The following is a 26,236-nucleotide window of genomic DNA, read 5'->3' as shown; positions in this document are numbered from 1 at the left end:
GCAAGCCCGAGGATGTGAGTTCCGTTCCTGGAACCCAGGGTGGAAGGCGCTGTCCTCTTGACTTCCACACGGACACGATTGGCACACAACACACATGAAACAAGAAACTAGAAAAGAGAGCAAGCACGCCTAAGGCTGTGCCTGATGTCACCGCGAGAACAGTTAAGGACCATAAAAGAAGGGGAAATCACAAAGGGAAGTTAGAAGGAAGGAGCACGCAGGCTATTTTAGACAATGGCTACCTTTCCAGAGTCAAGGAAGAGAAACACCGGCAGGGGTTAGAACGAGTACGATCCCGCCACACCCACACCAGGGCACACCTGAGAGGTGACCCAGACCGCCCGAAGTGGGCGGGCACAGGTGAGAGCCGAACGGCGGGCAAGTGCGGGCCCTGGGGGCGGGGCCTCCGACCGAGGCCAGGCTCGCCGAGGCTCCCGAGGGGCTGCGCGGTGGCGCAGGCGCACTGCAGTCCTCCCCCCCCCCACGCGGGCGGCGCCCCCTGGCGGCGGCAGCGTCCTCGCGGGGGCGGAGTCGGAGGCGGGGGGTTGCGCTTGGTGACGGGGGACGCGCGGCCGCAGCGCACTGGACCAGCGGCAGAGACCCAGGACTTGGAGCGCTGACTGCGGCGGCCACGGCGGCCGGGAGCCGCTGGGAGCTGGGGCGCAGCGTGCGGTCGGTGATGAGGGGCTGTGGCGGCGCGCCGGGCGCCGGGCCGGCTGGTGAGAGCGCGGGAGGTGGGCGGCGCGGGCCGGGAAGATGGCGGAGAGGCCTCGCTGCGGCCCCACGGCCTGGCCCGGGCGGAGGCCCCCCCAGCCGAGTCGTGCTAGGAATCGGGGCCCCCAGGTGACCCGGTCAGGGAGCGTCCGCGCGAGGGTGCCGCGGCCGAGGGCCAGGAAGGGGGAAGGCGGGTTTGCGTGAGAGAACGGACCGGAGGGTGGGTGTGAGAGTGCCATGGTCTGCACGCGTGCCCGGCCTTTGGATGGGTGTGAGTGCGTGTGTGTCCCTGCCCAAGATAGTTGTGTGAGAGCTCTTGGCTTGAGGTGGTTGGGTTTGTGATGGACCTGAAGGTGGGTGTGAGAGGGGAGGGGTGTCTGGCCTGCAGACAGGTGTGTGTAGTCAGCCCGAGGACAGGTGTGCGAGCGTCTGTGTGTGGCCAGGCCCAGAGCCGGTGTGCATGTGCCCTTCCTACGCGCTAGACTCCGTCCGTTTGTTCCATGTAGTCCGGGTGGTGAGCGATGGTGTTGCCGGGCGAGGATCTTGCGGGCCAGGCTTTGTCCGCGAAGCCCGGGAGTCGGTGGGCGTCTCTAGGTCGGGTCATGGCTTGCTTGCGCATGGTGCTCCCTGGCTTCGCCGTTGGGCCTCTGCGGCAGGCTCGGGTGGTCCTCTAACCCGGCCTTTTCAGTCTTGGAACTCCCTGGGCGCCTGCTGTGAGCAGGCGTGGGGTGGGTGGGGGCTGCGAGCCGGCAGGCTATGCGTCCCGGCTAGGCTGTCTTTATTTTAAAACGTGCTGCCCGCTTCGGGCGCGGCAGCTGTGGGTGTGTTCCATGCTGCTGCTCGCCGCAGCTGCTGTGGGCGCTACGCAACCTTCAGCCGCAAAAATGCGGCTGGGCCCCCCCTCCCCCTTCAGTGTTGTTCGGGTTGGCCAGGCCTCCGGTGACCTCTGCAGAAAAACGTACAGTTGCGAGGCTTCAGTTCCTCCCGTGGCGCAGACAATACGGACGTTTGTCTGTGGGTAGCTAGGGAGGGCAATTGAGCACCGTGTCCTGGGCGCAGTCTGTAAACAGCAGGTGGTTTTGTCCATGGCTCCCCCCTTTTTACAACGAACGAGGGGGATGGGAATTAGAAGGAGGAGAGGTGTGACTGGATAGTCGGAAGAGCCAGTCTTTAAGGGATTCCGCGTGCCTAGGAGGGAATGGAGAGGTGGCTCCTTCCAGCTTGTGGTCTAATCAGCTGCCTTGCCAGAGGCTGGAGCAGGGTGAAAATGAGTGCTGGTTCTGGAGCCAGACTGACCGCCCTTGAGTCATGACTCCTCCTTTACTGGCTTTGTGGTATTAGGTAAGGTCCTCTTTGCCTTTGGTTTCTTGGCTATAAAATGGGTACACTAATAGTACTGGTCTCAGAATGCTGTTGTGAGGACTCTGTGACTTAAGACTTGTAAAAATTTCACGCCTGGAAGTTTTGAGTGTTTGTCAGGAATTGTTCTTGCTACTAAGTTGCAGGCCGTCAGGGCTGGCTGTGGATTGGATTAGGTGCTACAGAGTGCATAAACTGAAACAATTTTTTTTTTTTTTTAAATTTTGATTTAGACAAGGTTTTGCTATGTAGCTCAGGCAGTTCCAAACTCATGATCTTGTCTGGCATGCACTGCCATGCTTGGCTTAAAACATCTTAATTATTTTGTGTGTTTAAATTATTTGCATTGTGTGTTGTATGTGCCAGCACAGGCATGTAGAGGTCAGAGGGTAACTTTCAGGAGCTGTTTCTCACCACCTACCATATGGACTCCAGGGACTGAATGAGATCAGAGTGCCTTTACTCACTGAGCCATCTAGCTGACTGGAAGCAAATCTTTATAAAGGTAAAACAGCCAATACTTATATAAATTGTGTAGAGGTTTTTTAAATTTATTTTTGGAAAGCAAACAAGCAAGCATCTCATGAGCTACCATAGAATACCACAGTACTGACTGGGATAGATGAGATGGTGTTGCCAGAAAAAAAGATGTATGCAGTTCCTGGTCCACAGAGCCACTGTTCAACGTCACTGAGTTACCCTTGAATTAAGAAAGGCCATTTTATTAAGATAAACTTTGACACTGAAGATGTAAGTAACAAAATGAGAGCTTGGCATTAGTTGCACAGTAACATGCCTTGGTAAATTATTGGAAGAAGGTAAGACAGGCTTTAAAACAAAGTGAGGGAAATTTCCATGTTTTCCAAGGATATGGTTTGCCTTGAATCTGATCACTTTCCCCTGTTTATCTCAGCTTTACTCTGTGTGTGTGTGTGTGTGTGTGTGTGTGTGTGTGTGTGTTTCTGTCGCCCTGGCTGTCCTAGAACTCGCTCTGTAGACCAGGCTGGCCTTGAATTCAGAGATCCACCTGCCTCTGCCTCCCGAGTGCTGCGATTAAAGGTGTGTGCCACCATGCCCGGCTCAGATTTATTCTTGAAAATGACAAAATTTCATTTATACTCAAATAGGAAAATTAAGTAAAGGCTTGAGATTTGTGTGACTGAAGGTGAGGATGTTTGTTTTTTTGGGAAAAGGTGTCTAGCACTTGGAGATGAAAGTAGGAGAACTGAGGCCAACCTGAGTTATATGAACCACTTGAGTTATATGAGGCCATGTCTTGAAACAAAAGAAAAAGGTAGTCCCATTTCATTCTGGCCTCTGCCATATGTGTGCTGGGGCAAAGGTCATGGATTATGAGTTACTCATAACAAAGACTCACAGGTCCTTGCACAATATCACAGTCTAGCTGGTGCAGCCTCTCCTCAGGTGTCTTGACTCCTTGATGCCATTGAGGAAAAAAAATCCTCAAACTGTGTGCCTATGCTGAAATTTCTACTTTTACCAACAAGACCCCTCTGCTCACAGTTGACTTTTTTGGCACTCCATAAGGATGCCACAAGGCTTTGCTCATTGACATAGACTAGATATGCAGCCATGTGCATACAGTGTTGGCTACCTGCTCATGAGACCCTTTTCCCATTGTCTTTCTTGCCTCTCTAGATAAAAATCTTTACCCTTGCCAGGTGGTGGCACATGCCTTTAATCCTAGCACTTGGGAGTCAGAGACCAGCTTGGTCTACAAAATGAGTTCCAGGACAGCCAGGACTGTTACACAGAGAAATCCTGTCTCAAAAAACTGAAGTGGGGGGGGGGGCCTGGGGGACTTTACCCTTAGGTATTAATCTCTCTGAGGTTCCTGTGCCTCCTTGTTCCTTCTCTTATTGGCCCTTTGAGTTGCTCCCAACTTTATGTCCCAGGTCTTCCCTGTGCCCAGGGACAGGGTCTGACCTGGACTTGGTCCTTGGGCAGCCGGTGCCATCCTGCTGGGAAGTTTCTCCTCACCTGGCCTTAGCACTGCCCATGTCTGCTTCTGCAGTGATAAAGAACTGGAGCCCAGTGGCTGATGTTTACAGGGTGTGTCTTCTTGAACTCAAGCAGGTTAGCTCTGCCTACTGTGCTGTCCATCCCTGAAGTGTGCCCCCGACATAAGTGAACTTCATTGGCATATGCTGTTAGTTACGGTGATGTGTAACTGCTCTTCTCTGCTCATGGTCTTGTGTTGAATCCATACTAAGCTTTTTACAGTGTGTGTGCTGAGAAGATCCTGGCATCATCTGTTTTGTTCCTGTGTGTGTGTGTGTGTGTGTGTGTGTGTGTGTGTGTGTGTGTATTTTAAGTTTTTGGTGGCAAAATCATAATAGCATTAGAAATATTTTCCAATATTCCATACAAGTATTCCCCAAGCATTGCTTGTTCATTACCTTTTAAATTGAACAATTAATCTATGTGCAATTACTTGTATATGCATTTTAGTGCCACAAACATGGAGCTTGGAAAGGAGACAGGCCAGACATGGGCTGAGGATGTAGCTCAGTAGAGTGTTGGCCTAGTATAAACAATGCCTCAGGTTTGATTTCCTAACACTAGATGTGGTGACACACACCTTTAATCCCAGCAGAGGCAGGTGGATCAGAGTTCGAAGCCAGCCTGGTCTACAGAGTGAGTTCCAGGACAGCCAGGACTACTCAGAGAAACCCTGTCTTGAAAAGCATAAATAAATAAATAAATAAATAAATAAATAAATAAATAAATAAATAAATAAATAAATAAATAAATAAATAAATAAAAGCGGGGGGGGGGAATGAAAGAGAGACGGCTCTCCTAACCTGATGCCCTCCTGAGTTTGTCCCTGGGTCCCACCTGGTAGAGGTGAGAAGTGACTCCGCAGAGTTGTCCTCACATCCACATGCTGCTCTGGGATGTACATTCACATACGTACATACACAGAGTAAACACATAAGTGGAATTTTTTTTTTTTTTTTTTTTTTTTTTGGTTTTTCGAGACAGGGTTTCTCTGTGTAGCTTTGCGCCTTTCCTGGGACTCACTTGGTAGTCCAGGCTGGCCTCGAACTCACAGAGATCCACCTGGCTCTGCCTCCCGAGTGCTGGGATTAAAGGCGTGCGCCACCACCGCCCGGCATAATAAGTGGAATTTAAAAAGAAAGAAATCACACCAGCAGGCACTTTGGCTGGATGAAGCAATGCTTATGACCAGAGCTCAATCCTTGGGACCCATATAAAGGTAGGAGAGACTCGGTCCAGAACGTTGTCCTCTGACTTCTACACTTTTTGCCAGGGTGCACATCTCCTCCCCCCACCCCACCCCCACTTCCCCCCTTCTCATACACACACACATAGACAAAGTAATAATAATAATAAAATACATAAAAATTTTAAGACTGGAGAGATGGCTCAGGGTAAAAGTGCCTGCTACCAAGCCTGATGACCTTAGCTCAGTTCCCAGCACTCTCATAGTGGGAGGAGAGAACTGACCCCCAGAAGATGTCTTCTAACTTCCACATGAATATATAAAATAAGTTGGATGTGTGCGTGCGTATGTATGTGCTGCATGCCTCTGTGTGTGTGTGTGTGTGTGTGTGTGTGTGTGTGTGTGTGTGTGTGTGCATGTATGTTTCGAGATGGGGTTTCTCTGTGTACACTGGCTGTTCTGGATCTCGCTCTGTAGACCAGTCGGGCCTTGAACTCAGAGATCTGCCTGCCTCTGCCTCCTGAGTGCACCACCACCGCCTCTGGCTGTTTTTTGTTTTGTTTTGTTTTTGGGTTTTTCGAGACAGGGATTTTCTGTGTAGCTTTGCGCCTTTCCTGGATCTCGCTCTGTAGACCGGGCTGGCCTCGAACTCACAGAGATCCGCCTGTCTCTGCCTCCCAAGTCCTGGGATTAAAGGTGTGTGCCACCACTGCCTGGCAGTGTGTTTATATTTTTTTTAAAGACAGGTTCTTAGCCAATCATGGTGGCACACATCTTTAATCCCAGTACTCTGGAGGCAGAGACAGTAATCTCTGTGAATTTGAGGCCAACCTAGTCTACATAGAGAGACCCCGTCTCAGGGAAAAAACAAAAGCCACAGAACCCGACAGGTCCTTACTGCAGCACAGGCTGGACTGAAACTCACAGAGTTCATCCGCCTCTGCAGCTGAGTCCTGAGGTTAAAGGTGTCTGTCACCATGCCTTCTCCTCTTTTTATAAATGAAAATATAATAGAAAAATTAAATGTTTAAAAACTTCAGGGGCTGGATAGATGGCTCAGTGGTTAAGGTTTTGTTCTTCTGGAGGATCTGGGTTCAATTCCCAGCACTTGACTGGTAGTTTACAACTGTTTGTAATTCTGGTTCCAGGGATCTGATGCCCTTTGTGGGCAGTGCATGTACATGGTGCATAGACATACGTGTAGACAAAACACCAGACACATTAACAACAACAACAACAACAACAACCTTCAAAACAGGTCTGGTGAGATGGCTTAGCAAGGTTCTTGCTGCTAAGCCTGATGACCTGAGTTCAACATACACATGGTGGAAAGAGAGAACTGATTCCCAAAAGTTGACCTCTGGCCTCCACATGCATGTACCCCCACACACGTACACATACATACATACATACATACATACAGGTGTGATTTAAAGAAAAACAGCAAGCTAGGAGTGGTGGGTGCTACATACTTTTAATCCCAGCACTTGGGAGGCAGAGACAGACAGATCCTGTGAGTTCCAGGCCAGACAGGGATACATAGTGAGACACCATCTCAGAGAAAACCAAAACAGGGCTGGAGAGATGACTCAGCGGTTAAGAGTATTGGTTGCTCTTGTAGAGGACCTGGGTTTGGTTCCTAACACCCACATGGATGCTCAGAATCCTCTGTGACTCCAGTTCCAGAGGATCTGATGCCCTTTCCTGGCTTCTTCCAGCACTGCACTATATGATGCACAGGTGTGTATGCAGAGAACTATCTATATACATAAAGTAAAAATAAGTAAAATCTCGAAACAAATGAATAGAAGTCCAACCCAAAACCAACAACAAAACCTTAACAGAAAGAACAAAAGGCCAAAGTAGTTCTCTAGACTAGGGGTCAGAAGTTATAATCTATAAGTAGATACTTCCTATCTTCCCCCACTTCCCTGGTCTCTTTTGGCAATCAAGTTTTATCGCTACTCAGCCATTCCTGTTCATTTTTTGATTGCTTTGATTGCTTTGGCAGAATTGAGTAGTTACGATAGGCTACTCACGTATGTACAGAACTGGCCTGCTCTAGAAATTTAGAGGGCAAATGATTGCAGAGACTACAGTCGTGAGGGAAGGCTCATTTTCCCTCAGTGAGATTGAATCTGGGAAAGGAAGGATAGCACAGCATTGTAGATAGGTGCTTCACCTTTGGAAGCAAAGACACAAAAGTAGGGTATAGATGGCTTTTAGAGCTTTAACTTTGTATAAAGGGAAAGCTGTGTGTGGTGGCACATACCTGTATCCCAGCACTGGGGCCCAGGGTGAGGATGGGGTAGTGGAGGCAGGAGGATCAGGACTTGAAGGTCATCTTGAAGAGCTTATTTCATGCTCACATTTCATTTGCTTATATCCTTGTTTCCAGACTAGGCCACCTGCTTATTTGGGACTTTTTTTTTTTTCAATAGGTAGCAAGAGCTCACTGAGTTTGGTCAAGCTTCATCTTGAACTGGTGCCTCAGCTTCTATGGGCCACAGCAGGGTAGGGTGTACAGCTCTCTCGGAGGGGCAGATGGAGATTGGAGACATTATCGTGCTTCCACGGAAAATGGCTTACCATGCTCCCTGCCGTGTGTGTGTGGTTTCAGTTGGGTAGAAGTGAGGTGTACCTAGACTTGGGTGGCTTCTCTCAGCCTAGGATGGTAGAATCAGTCCATCTGCATACAAGAGCCACTAAGGTTCTCGTAAACCTCACCTCCCCCTCGTCAGTCTTTGTCTCTGTGCTTTGGGACCACAAGTCTGCTTAGTTACTCATAGCACCCTTGGCCTTGAGTCCTCCCCCTTCCGCGTTGTTGCTGATATGTTCATCCAGGCGTGGTTTTGCCCACTCCTCTCGGGCATTTGACACTATCAGGAACTAGTTTTGTTTATCCTTCTGGGAGGGCATGGCCAGGGACTTGTGGGGACAGGGATGCTGATAACTATCCCTTTGTCACCCTTGTGTTCCTCCTGGATTCCCAGGGTCTCCTATACTGCTCTCTACAGCCTTGAGTGTCCGTAGTCTGTAGTCTGTCGTTCTCCCTTGACAACTGTTTGGCTAGTGGGCGGGGCCTTAGTTCTGTGGCTCTTTTTTCTCCAACTCCCACCCCATCTTGAGATAGGATTCACCATGTGGCTGTGGCCCTGGCTGTCCTAGAACTTGCTATATAGACCAAGCTGGCTTAGAGCTCACGGAGATCCGCCTGTCTCTGCCTTCTGAGTGCTGGGATTAAAGGTGTGTGCTCAGCAAGATATGTATTTTTATATCTTGTTACATCTGGTCTTTAATGTCAGTAAAGATAGGTGAGTAGGAGCTGTAGTTATTCTCAGTGTTAGGAGATGACTTTCATTTCTTCTGTGTTGGCTGCTTCCAGTTAACTGGGGTTTTTCTTTTCTTTTACTTTCTGAAGTTTAGCCTGTTTGATTCTGGGTTCATGTGCTTTATTTTGCTTCCTAAACTTTTAAATTTTGTTTATTAATAGTTAAAACAGATAATGTAGTCAGTCACATGGTGGAGAAGTATGCAGGTGCTTGGTGAAACCTCCTGGTTTCTTGTGGAAGTTGGGAGCCTGGTTCCCTGGTTCAAAGGGTCTCCTGTAGACACTTTGAAAGTGCTCGTGTGTATGTAAATGTCTCTGACCTGTCTTAGTCACTGTTCTGTTGCTGTGAAGAGACACCATGACCAAGGCAATTCTTTTTTTTTTTCTTCAAGACAAGGTTTTTCTGTGTAGCTGTGGCTGTCCTGGAACTCACTCTGTAGACCAGGCTAGCCTTGAACTCACAGAGATCCGCCTGCCTCTGCTTCCCAAGTGCTGGGATTAAAGGTGTGCACCACCACCGCCCAGCTCAGGCAATTCTTATAAAAGAAAGTGTTTACTTGAGGGCTTGCTTACAGTTCCAGAGGTTCACATCATGGGGAGCATGGTGGCATGAATGCGCTGGGCCTCTAGCTGAGAGCTGCATCCTAATCTGCAGCTCAAGAGAGAGAACCTCAAAGTCCACCCTAGTGACACACTTCCTCCAACAAGGCCACACCTCCTATGCCTTATAATCCTTTCAGATACTGACACTCTGGTGACTAAGCATTCAAATATATGAGACTGTGGGACCTCATATTTAAATTCTCATTCACATCACCCCATGACCCTTGCCCCTTCTGCTCTTTGGCAGGTTGTCCCGTATCAGTACATTTTCCAGTGCTGAAAATGGCTGTGTGGTATTCTGTAGTAAGGGTACATGTTGTAACTTATGTAACCAGCTCCTGCTGGTGAATCTTGTGAAATTAATCAAGGCGTTAGGCAGTTTTGCAAATGTATGAATGTATCTAGAGACATTCCTTGAGAAGTAGTATGTATTTCTTTAGTCGGTCATTCTATGGTAGCAGTTTTATCTCTTCGTTTGTTTTTGTCTTTTCAAGACAGTATAATCCTGGCTGTCCTGAAACTCTCTCTGTAGACCAGGCTGGTCTTGAACTCAGAGATCCCCCTGCCTCTGCCTCCTGAGTGCTGGGACTAAAGGTGTGCACCGCCACCGCCCAGCTCAGTTTTATCTCATATGTCTTTAATTCTGTGCTTCTTTTGTCCGTTTGTTCCCCCAGTGTCTACCTCTTTGTATTTTAAATGTTATAGTTGTTCAGACAAACGAGTTTCTCCACTGGAACAGAGTCACCATTTTGTGTTTTCTTATGGTCAAGAAGGGAAGCACGGGCCGGTGAGATGTCTTAGCAGGTGAAGGTGCTTGTGGGCTGTAGGAAGTCCAATGTAGAGTGCGTATTGGAGAACCAGGCTTGTCAACCATTGGGCCTGTTATTCTCCATGGAAGGAAGTGAATAATGCCTAGTCACCTGGAATGCCAGAGTGAACAATGGCCAACAACCTGGTGATTCTTTACCATTCTATTAGGAGCTGGCCACCACCTGAATCCCCCCAATATCCTGAGCACTGGTTAGACCCTAATCCTGAAGTAATAGAACACATCCTTATGAAAGAGGCCCCATGTACTTTTTATCCTGCACTAATGGAATCTGTCCTTATGCTTATCACAGATCCTTCCTCTAGGCCCCAGCCCTGAGTTCTGTTTATCAACCAATATAATTTATTCTTATCGTAAAGGTCAGAGGTCACAAGTTATACTGTGTTGAAATATGTAAGAAAAGTAGACTATGAGGTTAGTCTCGGGAAGGCTAGGACCCAGTGTTTACAAAGATGAAACTGTCCTGAGTTTCATTCTTCACCCCTCCCAGATAGTTCCCCCCACAGGCCATGAGGCTTGCAGTGGGGTGAGGGTGGGGGTCCCCAACACTGTCCAGCCTGAGAATATGAGTATGATCCCTGGAACCCACACAGTGGAAGGAGAGAACCAAAAAGTGTCTTCTGACTTGCACTCACATGCTATAGCATGTACACACAGGTGGGTGCATATGTACACACATACAGTAAATAAATAAATGTAACTAAAAAAAAGAGGAAAACACACTTCTGCACAAAAGGTGGCCAGATATTCACAGTAGCTGAAAGTGGAACAACCCATAATGTCATCAACGGATAGATGGACAAAATGTGATAGATCCATAGCAAGGAATGTTATTTGGCAATATAAGAAATGAGTTATTGATTCCTGTTACAACATACATGAACCTTGAAAATACTATGCCTAACCAGGGCGGGTGGTGTAAGCCTTTAATCCCAGCACTTAGGAGCAGAGGCAGATGAATGAATCTCTGTGAGTTTGAGGCCAGCCTGGTCTACATAGGGAACTCCAGGACAGAAAAATCGAGACTCTGTTTTGAAAAAACAAACAAACAAACAAAAAACAAAAAAAAAAAAGAAAATACTATGCCTAGTGAAAGGAGCCAGACGCATGTATGATTTTATTTATTTGGCTTTTTAAAAAACTTTTGGTTTTTCGAGTCAGAGTTGTATAGCTTTGGCTGCCCTGGAACTTGCTTGCTCTGTAGACCAGGCTGGACTTGGACTCACAAACATACACCTGTCTCTGCCTCCTGAGTGCTGGGATTAAAGGCGTGCGCCGCCGCCGCCGCCGCCGCCGCCGCCGCCGCCGCCGCCGCCGCCGCCGCCGCCACCACCGCCCTGCTCATGACTACGATTTTTCAAGGAAACATTCCACAGTTGGCAGTCAAAAGGCTCTGGCCTTGGTGTAGTCTGGGGTTTGTGTCAGGGCAGAAGTCTCTAAGGTGTTTGCTTGAAGCCGGTCTGGGTGCAGAATCCTTGGGTTGCACTTTGTCGTGGATCACGTATATCACATTACCACCTAAGCTTCAGCTCTCATGTGTAGATTAGACCACCTTCCTGTCTACTGTTGGGTTGCTGTGAGGCAGAGGTGTGGATGAGTTTCACCAGGAGACTGAGGAGCCGACAGAACACTTCTGCCCTGTTGCAGCCTGGTCTTAGGGGAACAGTGTACAGAGTGTGAACGGAAGTGGAGTGTGGGGGTGCAGCTGCCCCCAGGTGTTGGTGTGGATGTGACAGTCCCTCCCCACCAAGTTCCAGTCTTTGTTTACCACCTCCTTTCACGTTTCCATGCACGTGTGTGTGTGAGTGTGTGTGTGTGAGTGTGTGTGTGTGTGTGTGTGTGTGTGTGTGTATGCGTATGCACACAAGTACACTCGTATATGCATGTGTGTAGAGGCCAGAGTTCACAGCTGGTGTCTTCTTAGTTGTTCCCTACCCCATTTTTTTGAAACACAATCTCACTACATCTGGAGCTCACTGATGCCTAGGGCCTCTGGCCAGCAAGGGCCGGAGAGCTTCCTCTTTCCAGCTTCCTGTGCTGGGCTCCAGGTATGTCCTACTGTGCCCGACTTCTCCGTGGGTGCTGGGGAGAAACTCAGGTCCTGAACCGTTTGTGTGGCCAGCGCTTGCTTTACCAGCTGAGCCCTCTTCCCAGCCGCCTTCCCGTGTTTTACATGGTGGCTCCTTCCTTTTTTCCTCCTCCTCCTTCTGCTTCCTCTTTCCCTTCTCCTCCTCTTCCTCCTCTTTCCCTTCCTCCTCCCCTTTGAAGCAGGATTTTACTGTAGCCCAGGCTGACATGGCACTCACCTTACAAGGTCTGAGATCATGGGCATGAGTTACCACCCTGGCTTTTGTTTTCTTTCTGTAAACAATGTCCCAAATACCTGCTCTCCTCCTCACATTGGACTCCACACAAAAGCTGCTGGGTGGACCTCCTGCCTGCTGGCTCCTCCCCGCCACCTATTAAGATATATACTTCTGTGGCCTGTTCAATAGCTCAGGCATGGTCACCAACAGCCCTCTGTAATGAGACCACCTTTGCCTAGAAGCCAGGTTAAATTTGACAACCCTTAGGCCACAAAGCTTCCTATGTGTCTGCCTACAACCTCAGGCTGCTGCTAGCCATGCCACCCACAGATTGTGAGCACAATACAGTCCTGTGTCCCCAACAGAGACCTGGACTGTCGCCCTCACCTCTGGGTACTTGAGTGGCAGGTGGCTGGTACACATCAGGTGTCAAGAGAGACTGAAGTTGGAGTGACAGCAAGCAGACCTGACAAACAGAACCAGGCACTGGGACCCTGCCCAGCCATTGAAAAGGGTTCTGTTGCTGAACGAGGACTGTCCTTGGCCAAGTGGCCTTGGGCAGGAAGCCCTGTGCTTTCCCAGGAGACACCTGAGGCAGATGCACATCCCTAAAGAGAACCCACAGGATGATTTTTGGGACCCCACAGCATTATACCTTTCAGCTTTTAGAAACCAGAGCTGCTTATTTTTGGCTACAAGAAAAGGATTTTCGCTCTCGGCCTCTTGGTCCTTGGCTCCCTCTTGCTCCTCTTGCCCTCCCCTCCTCTCCTCTTTCTTTCTCACTTTCCCTCTCTTTCTCTCCTCTCATGGCTGGTTCAGTCTACTGGCCATGTCCCATCTACTACTTTCTCTCCCTGCTCTGGACTCTCCCAGATGCCTCTGCTGTTGTCTCTCTCATGTCTACAAAAAACCTTCTCCTCAACTATTAAAAAAAAAGAACAGATGTTTTCATAGCACAGTCAAATACTGATTATAAAACAAAAGACCCACATCACAACAATAGAAAAGCAGCCTGCAGAGCTCTGGAATCTACTTCACCGTGACTCATAAGACATGCAGCATGCAATCTGATGTCCTAATAACAAGAGACCCGTGGGCTGGAGGAATTTGTCCTGTGTAGGTATGAGCACAGTCCTGACTGCTGGGAAAGTGCCCTCCACCAGAGCCCCAGGGAATGGCAGGGAGGACTCTAACAGAAAACTACCAGTAGTATTCTAGGGCAACGGTTCTATGAAACTTAATTGCCACCCCATCCAAATAGTGCTGGACCCCCCAGCAGATTAAAAAGAAAAGGAAAAAAAGAAAACAACCAAGGAACACTGGCTTTGAACTTGTTATAAAGCTGAGGATGACCTTGAACTCTAATTCTCCTGATACTACCCCCTCTGCCCCCAAGCCTTTTCATTTTTACAGTGCCAGGAGTCAAATCTATGGCATGTGTGAAGTATATGCCCTACCTCTGAGCTGTCCTCACAGCCCTGCCCAGTTTTCAGTTGGTTATCTTTATTACAGAACTATATGTTCTTTATGTATAAAAGTTCCTGCTCAAATACATGATTTACAGATACTTTTCACTGTATGTGTGTATATATGTGTGCGATATACATGTGCATGTATGTGTGTTTGTGTGTGTGTGTGTAGGCCTTAAATTGATACGTTGTATGTCCTTCTTGATTGCTCTTCATTTGCTGAGACAAGGTCTCTTGCTGAACCCAGAGCTCTTGTTAGCCAGCCTGTCCAGAGGACCTGACTCCACCTCCCCAGGACTGGGATTCAGGTGACTGCTGTGCCTCTCTGATGCTTCCATGGGTTCCGGAATCTAAACTCTAAACCTCATTCTTGCACAGCAAGTGCTTTATCCATTGAGTTGTCGTCCTAGAAGGTTTTCACGGTTTTGATAACATCACTGAGAGCACAAACATTTTAACTTTGATGAAATCTAGCTTACTTTGTCTTTAGTTGCTCGTATTTTGGTGTTGTAGCTAAGAAAGCACTGCCTAATGCAAGGCCACAAAGATTCATTTCTACCAGAAATGGTGACACATGCCTGGTCATTCCAGCACTTGGATGGCTGAGGCCAGGGGTTTGCTGCGAACTCAAGACCAGTCTGGGTGTGTAATGAGTTCAAAGGCAGGGTTTCTCTGTGTAGCTTTGCGCCTTTCCTGGAGCTCACTTGGTAGCCCAGGCTGGCCTCGAACTCACAGAGATCCGCCTGGCTCTGCCTCCCGAGTGCTGGGATTAAAGGCGTGCGCCACCAACGCCCGGCCCATGTTTTCATTTTAAGAATTGTATGGTTTTAGTTCATGCACTGACATTTTTATCTTTATATGTTGTTTTGTATGTTATCTTTGCCTCTATCTATTTGGTCCATTTGAGTTATTTTTATTTATGAATTGAAGGAGAGTTGAAATAGGGTCTTATGTAGCCAAAGCTGGCCTCAGACTCACTCTGTAGCCGAGGCTGGCCTTGAACTCCTGATTCTCTTACCTCTACCTCCTGAGAGCTGACATGACAGGCATGCACCACCATGGCCAGCAGAGTTAATTTTTTTTAATATAGATTTTGAGGTCAGGGTCCAATGTTATTCTTTTGTGTGTGGCTATTGATCTTTGCTAGCTTCATTTGTTGGGAAAATTCCCCATTGAATTGTTTTGGCACCCTTGTCAAAAATCCCCTGTCTGTAAATGGACGTTTTATTTTCCCGACGTTGACTCTCCATGTTGTCCTGTCTGGTTCTGTGCCAGGCCCTGTTGTCTTCACTCCAGTAGCTTTGGAGTGGGTTTCCAAGTCAGAAAGTCTGAGTCCACCACTTTGTCTTTTTCAAGATTAATTAATTATTTATTTTTTGGTTTTTTGAGACAGGTGTCTCTGTGTAGCTTTGGAGCCTGTCCTGGAACTCACTCTGTAGACCAGGCTGGCCTCGAACTCACAGAGATCCACCTGGCTCTGCCTCCTGAGTGCTGGGATTAAAGGTGTGTGCCACCAACGCCCGGCTTTTCAAGATTATTTTAGCAATTCTGGGTCCTACAATTTCCATGTTACCTTCAGGGTCAGCCTGGCCATTTTTTCAAATAATACAAGATTGACTTTGGCAGGAACTGTTGTTTAATATGTGGGTGAATGTGGGGTGTTTATAGTTTAATAATGTTTAATCTTTCAGTCCATGAACATGGGATGTCTTACCATTATTATTTTTTTTTATTTTTATTTATTTATTTTTTTTTTGGTTTTTCGAGACAGGGTTTCTCTGTGTAGCTTTGCGCCTTTCCTGGAACTCACTTGGTAGCCCAGGCTGGCCTCGAACTCACAGAGATCCGTCTGGCTCTGCCTCCCAAGTGCTGGGATTAAAGGCGTGCGCCACCACCGCCCGGCTGTCTTACCATTATTTTGTCTCTGATTTATTTCAACAATGTTTTACAATTTTCATTGTTCAATTCTTGTACTTGGTTAAATTTATTCCTAAATATCCCTTTTGATATTATATGTTTTCCAGATTTTATTTTTAGATTTTCCATTTCAAGTGATCCTTTTAAAGGTTTTTCTTTTTATGTGTGTTTTTGTATGCGTTCAAGGTTTTGTGTGTGTGTGTGTGTGTGTGTGTGTGTGTGTGTGTGTGTGTGTATGTGTGTGTGTGTATGTGTGTATGTAGACTGGAGGACAACTTCAAGTGTCATCCCTCAGGTCACACCCCCTTGTTTTTTTTAGATTTTTTTAAGTTTGTGTGTATGAGTGTTTTGCCTGCATATACTATGTGTGCCGCACGTTGCCTGATGCCCTTGAAGGTTCTAAGAGGATGTTAGTCCCTGGAACTGGAGTTATGAATGGTTGTCAGTCATCATGTGGGTGCAGAGAATGTAATTGAACCAGGGTCCCTGCAAGAGAAACAAATGCTGTTGACTGCTGAGCTCTCTCCCCAGCTCCCAACTGTGTTTTTTTTTTTTTTTTTTTTTTTGTTTTGTTTTGTTTTTTGTTATTTTTTGTCTTGACACAGGGTCTCTTGGTAGCCTGCAATTTGCCGAGTAGGTTAGGCTGGCTGGCCTTCTGCCCCAGGCTGCCTTCCAGCATTGGGATTATAAAGTGTTTGCCACCACACTTGGCTTTTTTTACATGGGTTCTAGGAACTAAACTCAATATTCATGGTTGCAAGGCAAGGCAAGCATTTTACCAACTCAGCTATCTTCCCAGTCTCCACGTTGTTCTTTTCTTTCTTTTCTTGATTTTTGAGACACAGTTTCTTTGTGTAGCCCTAGCTGTCCTGGAACTTGCTTTGTAGACCAGGCTGGCTTGGAACTCAGAGATCCACCTGCCTCTGCTTCCCAAGTACTGGGATTAAAGAGGTGCCAGCAAGATGGTCAGTGGGTAAAGGCACTTGCTGCTAAGTCTGGGGACCTGAGTTGATCCTTCCTATGGTAAGAGAAGAGAACTGTCTCTACAAGAGTAGTTTACTCTGATCTTCACATGCACACAGCAGCATGCATACATACACAGACAAAGTAAGTTTTAAAAGGGAGGAGAGGCTGGTAGTGAAAAGTCTTCTTTCCTTATACCATAATTGTCCAGGTTCCCTCCCTGGCAGCAGCTAGCTGTCTTCAAGTCTCATTTATCCTAGTAAGGATGTATTATATATAATATATGTGTACTTCAATGCAGGTGGATGTTCTTTTTCTCCTTGTGATTAATAGTTCTAAATCGACAATAATGGTCATTTAAAATGGTTTGCATGTAAATTTTTTTTTGGTTTTTCAAGACAGGGTTTCTCTGTGTAGCTTTGTGCCTTTCTTGGAACTCACTTGGTAGCCCAGGCTGGCCTCGAACTCACAGAGATCCTCCTGGCTCTGCCTCCCGAGTGCTGGGATTAAAGGCGTGTGTCACCACCACCCGGCTGCATGTAAAAATTTTTTTGTGCATTCATTAAATAAAATTCTTTTTGAGGGTTGGAACAATGGCTCAAGGATTAAGAGCACTAGCACTGTCTGTTCTTCCACAGGACCCAGGTTCGATTCCTAGCACTTGCATAGTGGCTCACAACCATCTGTAACTCCAGTTCCAGGGAATCCAATGCTCTTTTCTGGCTTCTATGGATACTGTACATACATGATACACAGACATACATACAGTCAAAACATACACATAGACATAAAATAATAAAGAAAATCTTTTAAAAATGGGAAGTAAACAAATCTGGCTTATAACCTTCTACTTTGTAAGTTTTCAGGTATTTAATAATTCCATAGCTTTTTTTTTTTTCTTCTAAGAAGCGGTTTTAAAGGGGGTGAGATGGCTGTTACAGACCAGGGGTGATGATACATGCCTGTAATCTCAGCACTGGTCTGAGGCCAGCTGGGGTTACATAAACCCTATCTCAAAAAAGTAGGGAGGGATTGTAAATATGATTCCCCAGGAATTGCTCATGAAATGGTTTCAGCATTGCTTTGTCAGGAAATGCTGTCAATGTGTGTAAAATCTAGAAAAATATTTTAAAGATAAACGTTGCGTGTTATTGTTGTACTCCGATTCATATATTCTACATGGCGTTCTGGACACATACTAGGTTTCATATATGCCACTCTGAACAGGCTGTGTGGTTTGTGCTCCTGGCCTGGTGTAATAGCTTAGGGTATAAGGCTGTAGAAGGTTGTGACAGACCTAGGTCACACAGCTAATTAGAAGAGCCTGTATTCAAGTTCCAAGTGTCATGAGTCCACAGCTTTCCCTTTTCACCATAATTGTACTTGAGTCACTTATTGCTTCCCCGACTCCAGGATATAAATGCACAGTTTGTGTGTCTGGGTCTCCCAGCTGCTGAGCTGTCGCAGTGAGGATGCTGACCGCTCTTTGCTCTCCCTGTCCCTGCATTCCTGCATTTGGAGGAGAGAGACTGTGCCTGAGTGGCAGACACATGGAGGAGGGCTCACAAAGAACATGATTTGAACAGAGCTGGAGCGGAAGGAGGCAGACCAGCTGGAGAAGAGGGATCCTTCCTGAGAGAGAACACTGCAAAGCCCACAGCTCCAGCTGTCCTTGTGTAGAGGGCATGAGGACAACATGGAGTAGGGCCTCCACCAAAGTGCCGATGGAGTAGGTGATAGGACTCTTAGATGATTTGTTTTAATTGTGTGTGTGTGTGTGTGTGTGTGTGTGTGTGTGTGTGTGTGTGTGTGTGTGCATGTTCGTGTGTTTGGCCAGAGGACAGTAGGCCAGAGGACAGTCTCAGGTGTCATTTCTCCTGTGCCAATCACTTTGGTTTTGCTTGTTTATTTTTCCTATTTTTCTTTCTTTCTTTTTTAATGTTTTTTTGAGACAGGGTTTCTCTGTGTAGCTTTGGAAACTGTCCTGGAACTTATTCTGTAGACCAGGCTGGACCAGGCTGGCCTCGAACTCAGAGACCCGCCTGCCCCTGCCTCCCGAGTGCTGGGATTAATCCTGTTTTTCTTGAGACAAGGTTTCCACTGGACTGTGGCTTGCCTGATGGGGTAGACCGGCTGGGAGGGGTATTCAGCATGACTGACCTGGGGCTCGGAAGGAGAGACTGTGCTGTCGTTTCCTGCGGTTGCATTAACTGCACGTATAGGAAGGGGAGCTCCTGATTAGCCAAGGATCTGGAGCGCTGTGAGGGAGAGGAGGGAAAATCTGATGCCAAGAATCTGGACACGGGGTTGCCTCCGTGCGTGCAGGCTGGGGGGTCCTGGGTGGGGAGGTGCTGAGCACTGGAGTGGTGGGATTCCACCGGCCGAGCTCGGAGGTGCTGGGTGTGGGGTGAGAAGATGGCATGTTCGGCAGGCCGTGGTGGTGTAAGAGGGAGCAGCTGTGGTGGGACCCACACACTTGGTTTGCACTGTGGTTAGGATATTTTCTCATTTTTGGCACATAGTCTCACTGTGTAGCCCTGGCTGTCCTGGAACTGACTGTGCAGACGAACCTGGCCTCACACTCAGAGATCCCCCTGCCTCTGCCTCCCCTGAATGCTGGAATTAAAGGCGTGCGCCTCCACACTCGGCCCTGAGTTTGGATCTTGAGTGTCCTACAAGGGTTCTTGTGTAAAGGCTTGATCCTCAGAATGTCGTTAGTGGAGCGGAGACTGTTGGTAGAGTTTCTAAAGGTCTTTTAACAAGAACCCAGGACCAGCTATTGGGGGAATGCTGAAAGATTAGAGATGTCCCTCTAACTGAATCCTCGGAGTCCTTACCTGTAAGGCTCCAGCCGAAAAAGCCTCCAGCCGAAAGGGACACCTCTGCTGAAAAGCCTTAGTTCTCATCTCCTCACACACCTTAGAGACCTTTCTCTGCCTAGCCATCACTTCCTGGGATTAAAGGCCTGTGTGCCTCCCAGTACTGGATTAAAGGCGTGTGCCGCCACTGCTCGGCCTCCATGTTTAATCTAGTGGCTTGTTCTGTTGTCCGATCTTCAGGTAAATTTTATTAGGGTACACCATCTATTACATTTCCTTCTTTTTTTGCTAAAATAATAAAAGAAGGTTATAACTAATATAAGAAAAACTATATACAGTAAGTAAAATAAGTATATATAATATATACAGTCAAGAATTATATTAACAATGTCTAGTCTGTTAACATTTGACAGATTCAGAGAAAACACTTCATTATTTATCCTATTTTGGTGAGTCCAAAGTGTTGTACCTAATTCACTTCCTATCCTAACTTGTATTACCAACCCAAAACTATCTTTTGATGTCTTCAAACTTACACACTTGACACCTCTTTAGTGAGTTTCTTTTCTGAATTTGTTAACAAGGAAAACTAACTATAACTATCTAGTCTTCAACTCCATCAGAGACCCAAGAAGGAAATATTACCTAAGTAAGTAGGAAGTACAAACAAGCGAAATCCAAAAAGATGTGAGAAATGACAGGAACAGCTGGCTGCCTAGACAGTCACCCAAGGTTCCTCTACAGCACTGGGGCATCATCTTCAGCCTACAGGCCTAGCATATCTGACAGACTTTTCTGTGAAGCAGGATTTTCTGAAGGGTCATCCTACTTTGTCTTGACAAGGTTCAGCAGTTCTTTCTTTTGTGTCCTGCTTGTCCATTTGGACAGCATACTGTCAGTAGTCGAGGTAAGGGCACTTTCTTGCCCAGTGGCTAACTTTTGCCACAAAGAAAGTAAACTCTGTATGGAGTTTCTTTGATGCTCATCATCTTCTCTGAAGTAGATTGGTGCTGCCAGGAACAGACATGTCTCATTGTCATAAAAAAAAAAAAAAAAAAAGATTCCATGCTATTAAAACATCTTAAATGCCATATTCTGTAGATCTCTGAAATATTTGAAGATGATCTATCTAAAATATATCTGTTTGACCTTGAAAACATACCCAATAAAAATTTGTAGTGACTAACTACTAACTTTCCTTTCTTTATATCCTAATTAATTGGTAATAATAACTTTCAAGGACTAGAAAATTGCATTACATTGTTAAATGAGCTGTATAGGTACAATACCTTAAACAAGGTACTAAGCATATGCACAGTATGTTCTAACAAAATTAATCTCAAATTTGTATCAGCATACAAAATTTGTATATAATATACAAAAATCCAATTCAATGTAAAATATTTAAAACTAATAGTTATTTTTTAAAAGTAGATTCAATAATCTACCTTTTTATCTTATATTTATTCCTGTTTTTTCTTTTCAGAGTAGATTCAATAATCTACTCTTTTATCCTATTGTTTCTGTATAATACATTTCTATATCATATCGCCCTTCTTCTTTTAGAAAGAGATTGACTATGACCAATAACAGGTTTTTTTTGGTTTTTTGAGACAGCGTTTCTCTGTGTAGCTTTGTTGCCTGTCCTGGATCTTGCTCTGTAGTCCAGGCTGGCCTCGAACTCACCGAGATCTGTCTGGCTCTGCCTCCCAAGTGCTGCAATTAAAGGTGTGTGCCACCACCACCTGGCTCCAATAACCGTTTTTAACCAACCCCCGAATGTGGCAGAGACCTGTTCTGTTGTTCCCTTTGGGGGAGGGGACCAAATAGGCTCTGAGTCAAACCACACAGACTCGAGGAGAATGTCGAAATAACAAACTCAATTTATTTAGGAAGAGGCAAGCCTTATAAACCCTCCACCACACCCTGGGGGATGGTCTGGTGAATATTCATCTGTTGGTGTGACATGGCTGCCTCTCATTGGTCCAGGTCATCTCCAGATCATGTCTCAGGGGCTGCTGCTGAGGCCCTTAGGCAGACCCAGGTTGGCTCTCAGAAAGTATCTTTTTTACTGGTTTGGGCCGCCGGCCCTCAAGCCTGTTAGGGATGAGTCATCCCACACCTAAATATAGACCAACATCCATAATCCATTTTTTGGAAGTGTGGGCATAGTTTTCTAGATTATTTCCTTCTGATTGGGGGTGCGGGTAGTCTTATGGGGACACAAAGAATATTTAGGATTATGGTCGAGTCCTGATTGGAGTAGTCTGTGAGGCTGTACCAACTCAGCTAGACATCTCGATATTGTCCTGAGCAGTTTGTCGTCCAAAGCTGATCTTTGGGTGGTGTTTGTCAGCTTGATGATGTTATCATAGTCCATGTGTAATCATCATTGTGGGATCACAACATCTTTTCAAAGACGGCAAAGGTCGCTATTAGGTGTGGTCATTGTTCACTGCAGAAAATCTTTTTTTTTTTTTTTTTTTAGGACTTTTGTTCTGGATGATTTGTCCTTTTTCTTCAGATGTTCTATTTGTCCAGTGGTCTTCAGATTCCTTAACCTTCATTCTCCCAAAAGACAAAAACAAAACCCCTCCCCAGCCCTAACTTTGGGCGGGTTCTCTTTTGGCAAATTATATCTGATCAAATGAAAAGCATTTATTAGTGATATAAGTTAGTTTAAATTGAATGGTCATGCTGATTGATGAACTCTTCTAATTAAGAGGTCTCTCTTGTTCAAATCGAACCTTTATCAATTTTGATGGTATCCATAGCTTTTCTTCTCCCGTGGAAACAAAAGAAAAACCTTGTCCCCAACAGAACATATATCCTGGTTTCTATTGTGAGGTCAGCGCATCTTTAAAGTATACAGGCTGATTTAATTCTGTTATCCAGTGTCTCTCTGCAGCTGTTGTTCCTTTCTCATTAGCATCGAGAAAATTCAAAGTTAATAAAGCATTATGTAATTTATTTCTGGGATTTTTTTGTCACCCCTTTCTATATAATTAGCATATCCTTTAAAATACAATTTGACCTATCTATGACTGCTTGGTCTGTAGGATTGTGTGGTATACCTGTAATATACTTTATATTGTAATAAGCAAAAAAACTGTTTCATTTTACCAGAGACATATGCTGGAGCATTGTAAGTTTTAATTTGTACAGGTATACCCAGGATGGCCATAACTTCTAGCAAATGCATGATTACAGAATCAGCCTTTTCAGAACTCAGAGCAGTTGTCCATTGAAATCCTGAGGTTTCAATGGGGTGGTGTACATATTTCAGTTTTGCAAATTCTACAAATGAAAGGCATCCACTTGCCAGACTTCATTCCTCTGAGTATCCTTTGGGTTACATCCTGCTGGTAGTGCATTTTGATTGTATAAAGAACAAGTAGGGTATTTCCTTATAATTTCTATGGCTTGTTGCCAGGTTATGGAAAAATCCTTTTTTAAACCCTTACTATTTACATGATTTTTTAAATTCTGAGGCCTCCAGCAAATTTCCTAACAATAATTTATCAATTTTATCATTACCTTGTGCTAGAGGGCCTGACAGACCTGTATGGAATTGAGTGTAAGTTATATATAAGAGATGATTCCTATTCCTGATTATTTCCTGTAACTGAATAAATAATGAAGTTAATTCTGACTCATCAGGGATAAATTCGTCAGTTTCAATGTATAAGACCACTCTTCCCACATACTGAGAGTCAGTAACTATGTTAAGAGTGGCGCATGCCTGTAATCCCAGCACTGGGGAGGCAGAGCCAGGCGGATCTCTGTAGTTCGAGGCCAGCCTGGGTTACCGAGTTAGTTCCAGGAAAGGCGCAAAGCTACACAGGGAAACCCTGTCTCAAAAAAAAAAAAAAAAGAGTTTCTGAAAAATCCATAATACCATCAGAATGGCATATAATTCTGATTTTTGGACAGAATTATAAGGACTTTGAACCACATTACTTAAATTTTCTAATTTGTAACCTGCCTTTCCTTTTTGGTTTGTATCAGTATAAAATGTAGGGGCTCCAGATATCGGTGTTTCCCATACAATGTGAGGCAGGATCCAGTTAGTTCTTTTTATAAGTTTAATTTTATCACTTTTGGGATATTTGTTATTAATCTCTCCCAAAAAAATTACTGTAAGCCCTTTGCTAAGGTTCACTTTCTGCCCATAATTTGTCAATTTCATTATTAGTTAAAGGTACTACAATTTCTGCTAATTGACAAAGTCTTGATTTTCCTTTTAAAATCAACTCAGAGATCTTTTCCACATAAGTTTTTAATTTTTTACTCTGTTTATTTGATAGAAATATCCATTCCAATATAATATCTTTGCTCTGCATTAAATTCCTGTAGGAGAATGCTTAGAGGGTAAAATAACCAAAATGCAATTAAGTTTTGGATCCAAATGATCCACATGTGCATCCTGTATTTTCTTTTCCACTACTGCCTGCCTCTGTTTTCTCTCCTAGACTGAGTCAATCTTATGTAGTCCAGGGTGGCTTTGAACTCACAAAGTTGTAGATGGATCTCTGCTTCCTGAGTCCTAGGATTAAAGGTGTGTGCCACCACTGCCTGGCCTCTATGTTTAATGTAGTGGCTTGTTCTGTCCTCTGATCTTCAGGTAAATTTTATTAGGGTACACAATATGTCACCACAGGAGACCTTTAGCATGTGAAACTAAGTAAGAGATCCTTATGTCGTGTACAGCAGGCTGACCAGCCTGCTCAGTGTTGGAGAGTTTTGACCACTGGGATTAAAGATGAGTACCACTGCATCCAGCTCCCTATGGGAGTGACTTGGTGGGTGAAGTTCCATGACTTCACCCACCAAGTCACCCCCCAGCCCTCAATAATTCTCTCTTTCCTGTAAGTCAATGATACTGGATAGTTCATTATAGTGATAGAAAGCTAAAACTTATTCATGTTCCAAAGGTGATGCCAAGAACCCCTGAAACTCCATGGGACTGTGATAGACACACTAGGTCAGTGTCACTTCAAAGCCTCTTTGAAGAGTAGAGGATCCTGTTCCAAGGTGCTCCTGGCCAGAAGAGTGGCAGGGCCTTGGGCGGTTGCTCTGAGCATGAGCACTGAAGGGGGTCAGTGTTTCTGTGTCTGGACACAAAGGCAGGTTGGTTGGATATGGAACTTGAACTAAGAGCCATATTTTCTTCTGGAGCTGTGTATGGATTTCCATGTTTCTCAGAAGCAGCTGTCATGAAAAGGCTGAACAATGGAGCTTTAGCATGTGTGGATATGCATGTTCACACCCACGCGTGCAGAGGCTACCGAAACAAGATTTTCACACCCATTCATGCCGGGGCTACTAAAACATAAGGTGTTCACAACCATTCCTGTAGGGGCTACCAAAACGAGATCTTCACACCCATTCATGCTGGGGCTACCTAAACATAAGATATTCACACCTATTCCTGTAGAGGCTACCTAACCATAAGAGGGTAGAAGGAAGGTTTAAAAAAACGTGAGTGGCGCACACCTTTAATCCCAGCACTCAGGAGGCAGAGGCAGGTGGATCTCTGTGAGTTCAAAGCCAGCCTGGTCTATATAGTGAGTTCCAGGTCAGCCAACACAATATATTGAGACCTTGTCTCAATAAAGTAAAATTTAATTTAATTAAAAAATATCCCAAAATAAAAAAACGTGAGTGATAGACATTTGGGGTGTGGTTTTTTTTTTGTTTGTTTGTTTTTTGTTTTTTGAGACAGGGTCTTTCTGTGTAGCCCTGTTGTCCTGGAGCCCACTCTGTAGAACAGGCTGGCCTCAAACTCACAGAGATCCACTTGCCCTTGCCCCTGCCCCTAGAGTGCTGGGATTAAAGGCGTGTGCCATCATACCCAGCAGGACATTTATGTATATTTAAAGAATACTACTTTTACCTATCAAGATCTGTACATAGACTTTGTTCTTTTTTTCTGGAAGGAAGCACAAGACAGTGATTTGTTGTTGTAGACCTCATCCATGTTATGACTTACTTGCTTTGTGGGATGATTGACTATTTCCATTTTCTTTTTTCCTTCTGAGTGAATAAACCCTAAGAGATGAATGAATTATTCAGAAGGGGTGTGGGCTGCAAAAGGGAGGAATTACTGCTTTGAGAGTTGATAAGAAAACGGAGGAAGTCCTGGAGTGGTCTGTGGAAGGATGAGCCAGAGGTGACAGGGAAAGGACTAGAGGAAGGTGAAGGGAGAAGAGACCACCAGTCGCAGGTGCCAAGTTAGGTGCTGAGTGTCCTGGGCATGTCCAGATGCTGCTCTTGGGCGTTTGCTCTTCTGTGGCCTGTGTTGGATCTGAGCAGGCAACTTACACTCTGGCTTGTCCTGTAGCTTCAAGGCTAGAGGCTGGCCTCTGGCCATTTGCTGGCATGCAGACTGCTGTGAGTGGTGTAGTGGGCCCTTCCCATTCAGTCATCATATGTGCAGTGTGGGCAGACTGGTCTGTCCAAGTTCTGATGCTCTCATCAGTCCCTCTTCACTAGTTTAAATTATATCATGGGACTCTCTCTGCTGCTTAAAATGCTTTAGTGGCTTGTTCCATAGCATAAAATTTATTATCTTGTCTTTAAAAGATGTATTTTTAGCCAGGCGGTGATGGCGCACGCCTTTAATCCCAGCACTCGGGAGGCAGAGCCAGGCGGATCTCTGTGAGTTCGAGGCCAGCCTGGTCTACAGAGAGAGATCCAGGAAAGGCGCAAAGCTCCA

General features: G+C 45.7%; 1 protein-coding gene across 6 annotated transcripts in view; it reads left to right on the top strand.

Annotated features, from left to right (window-relative positions):
- Positions 1-338: 338 nt before the first annotated feature.
- Arhgap39 (Rho GTPase activating protein 39) overlaps positions 339-26,236 on the top strand; it is a 104,986-nt gene continuing 79,088 nt past the window's right edge. For 3 of the 6 annotated variants that reach the window (XR_013046460.1, XR_013046462.1, XM_076556190.1), the window contains exon 1: positions 522-719. The gene's annotated coding sequence lies outside the window, so the exon portion shown is untranslated. Of the gene's footprint in view, positions 361-514; positions 720-26,236 lie in introns of those variants that run through there. The other 3 variants (XM_076556186.1, XM_076556188.1, XR_013046459.1) reach the window with 3 other exon arrangements.

This window comes from Peromyscus maniculatus, chromosome 20 (assembly GCF_049852395.1).
Source record: "Peromyscus maniculatus bairdii isolate BWxNUB_F1_BW_parent chromosome 20, HU_Pman_BW_mat_3.1, whole genome shotgun sequence".
NCBI classification, from domain to species: domain Eukaryota; kingdom Metazoa; phylum Chordata; class Mammalia; order Rodentia; family Cricetidae; genus Peromyscus; species Peromyscus maniculatus.
This window is presented reverse-complemented; position numbering and strand designations above follow the sequence as displayed.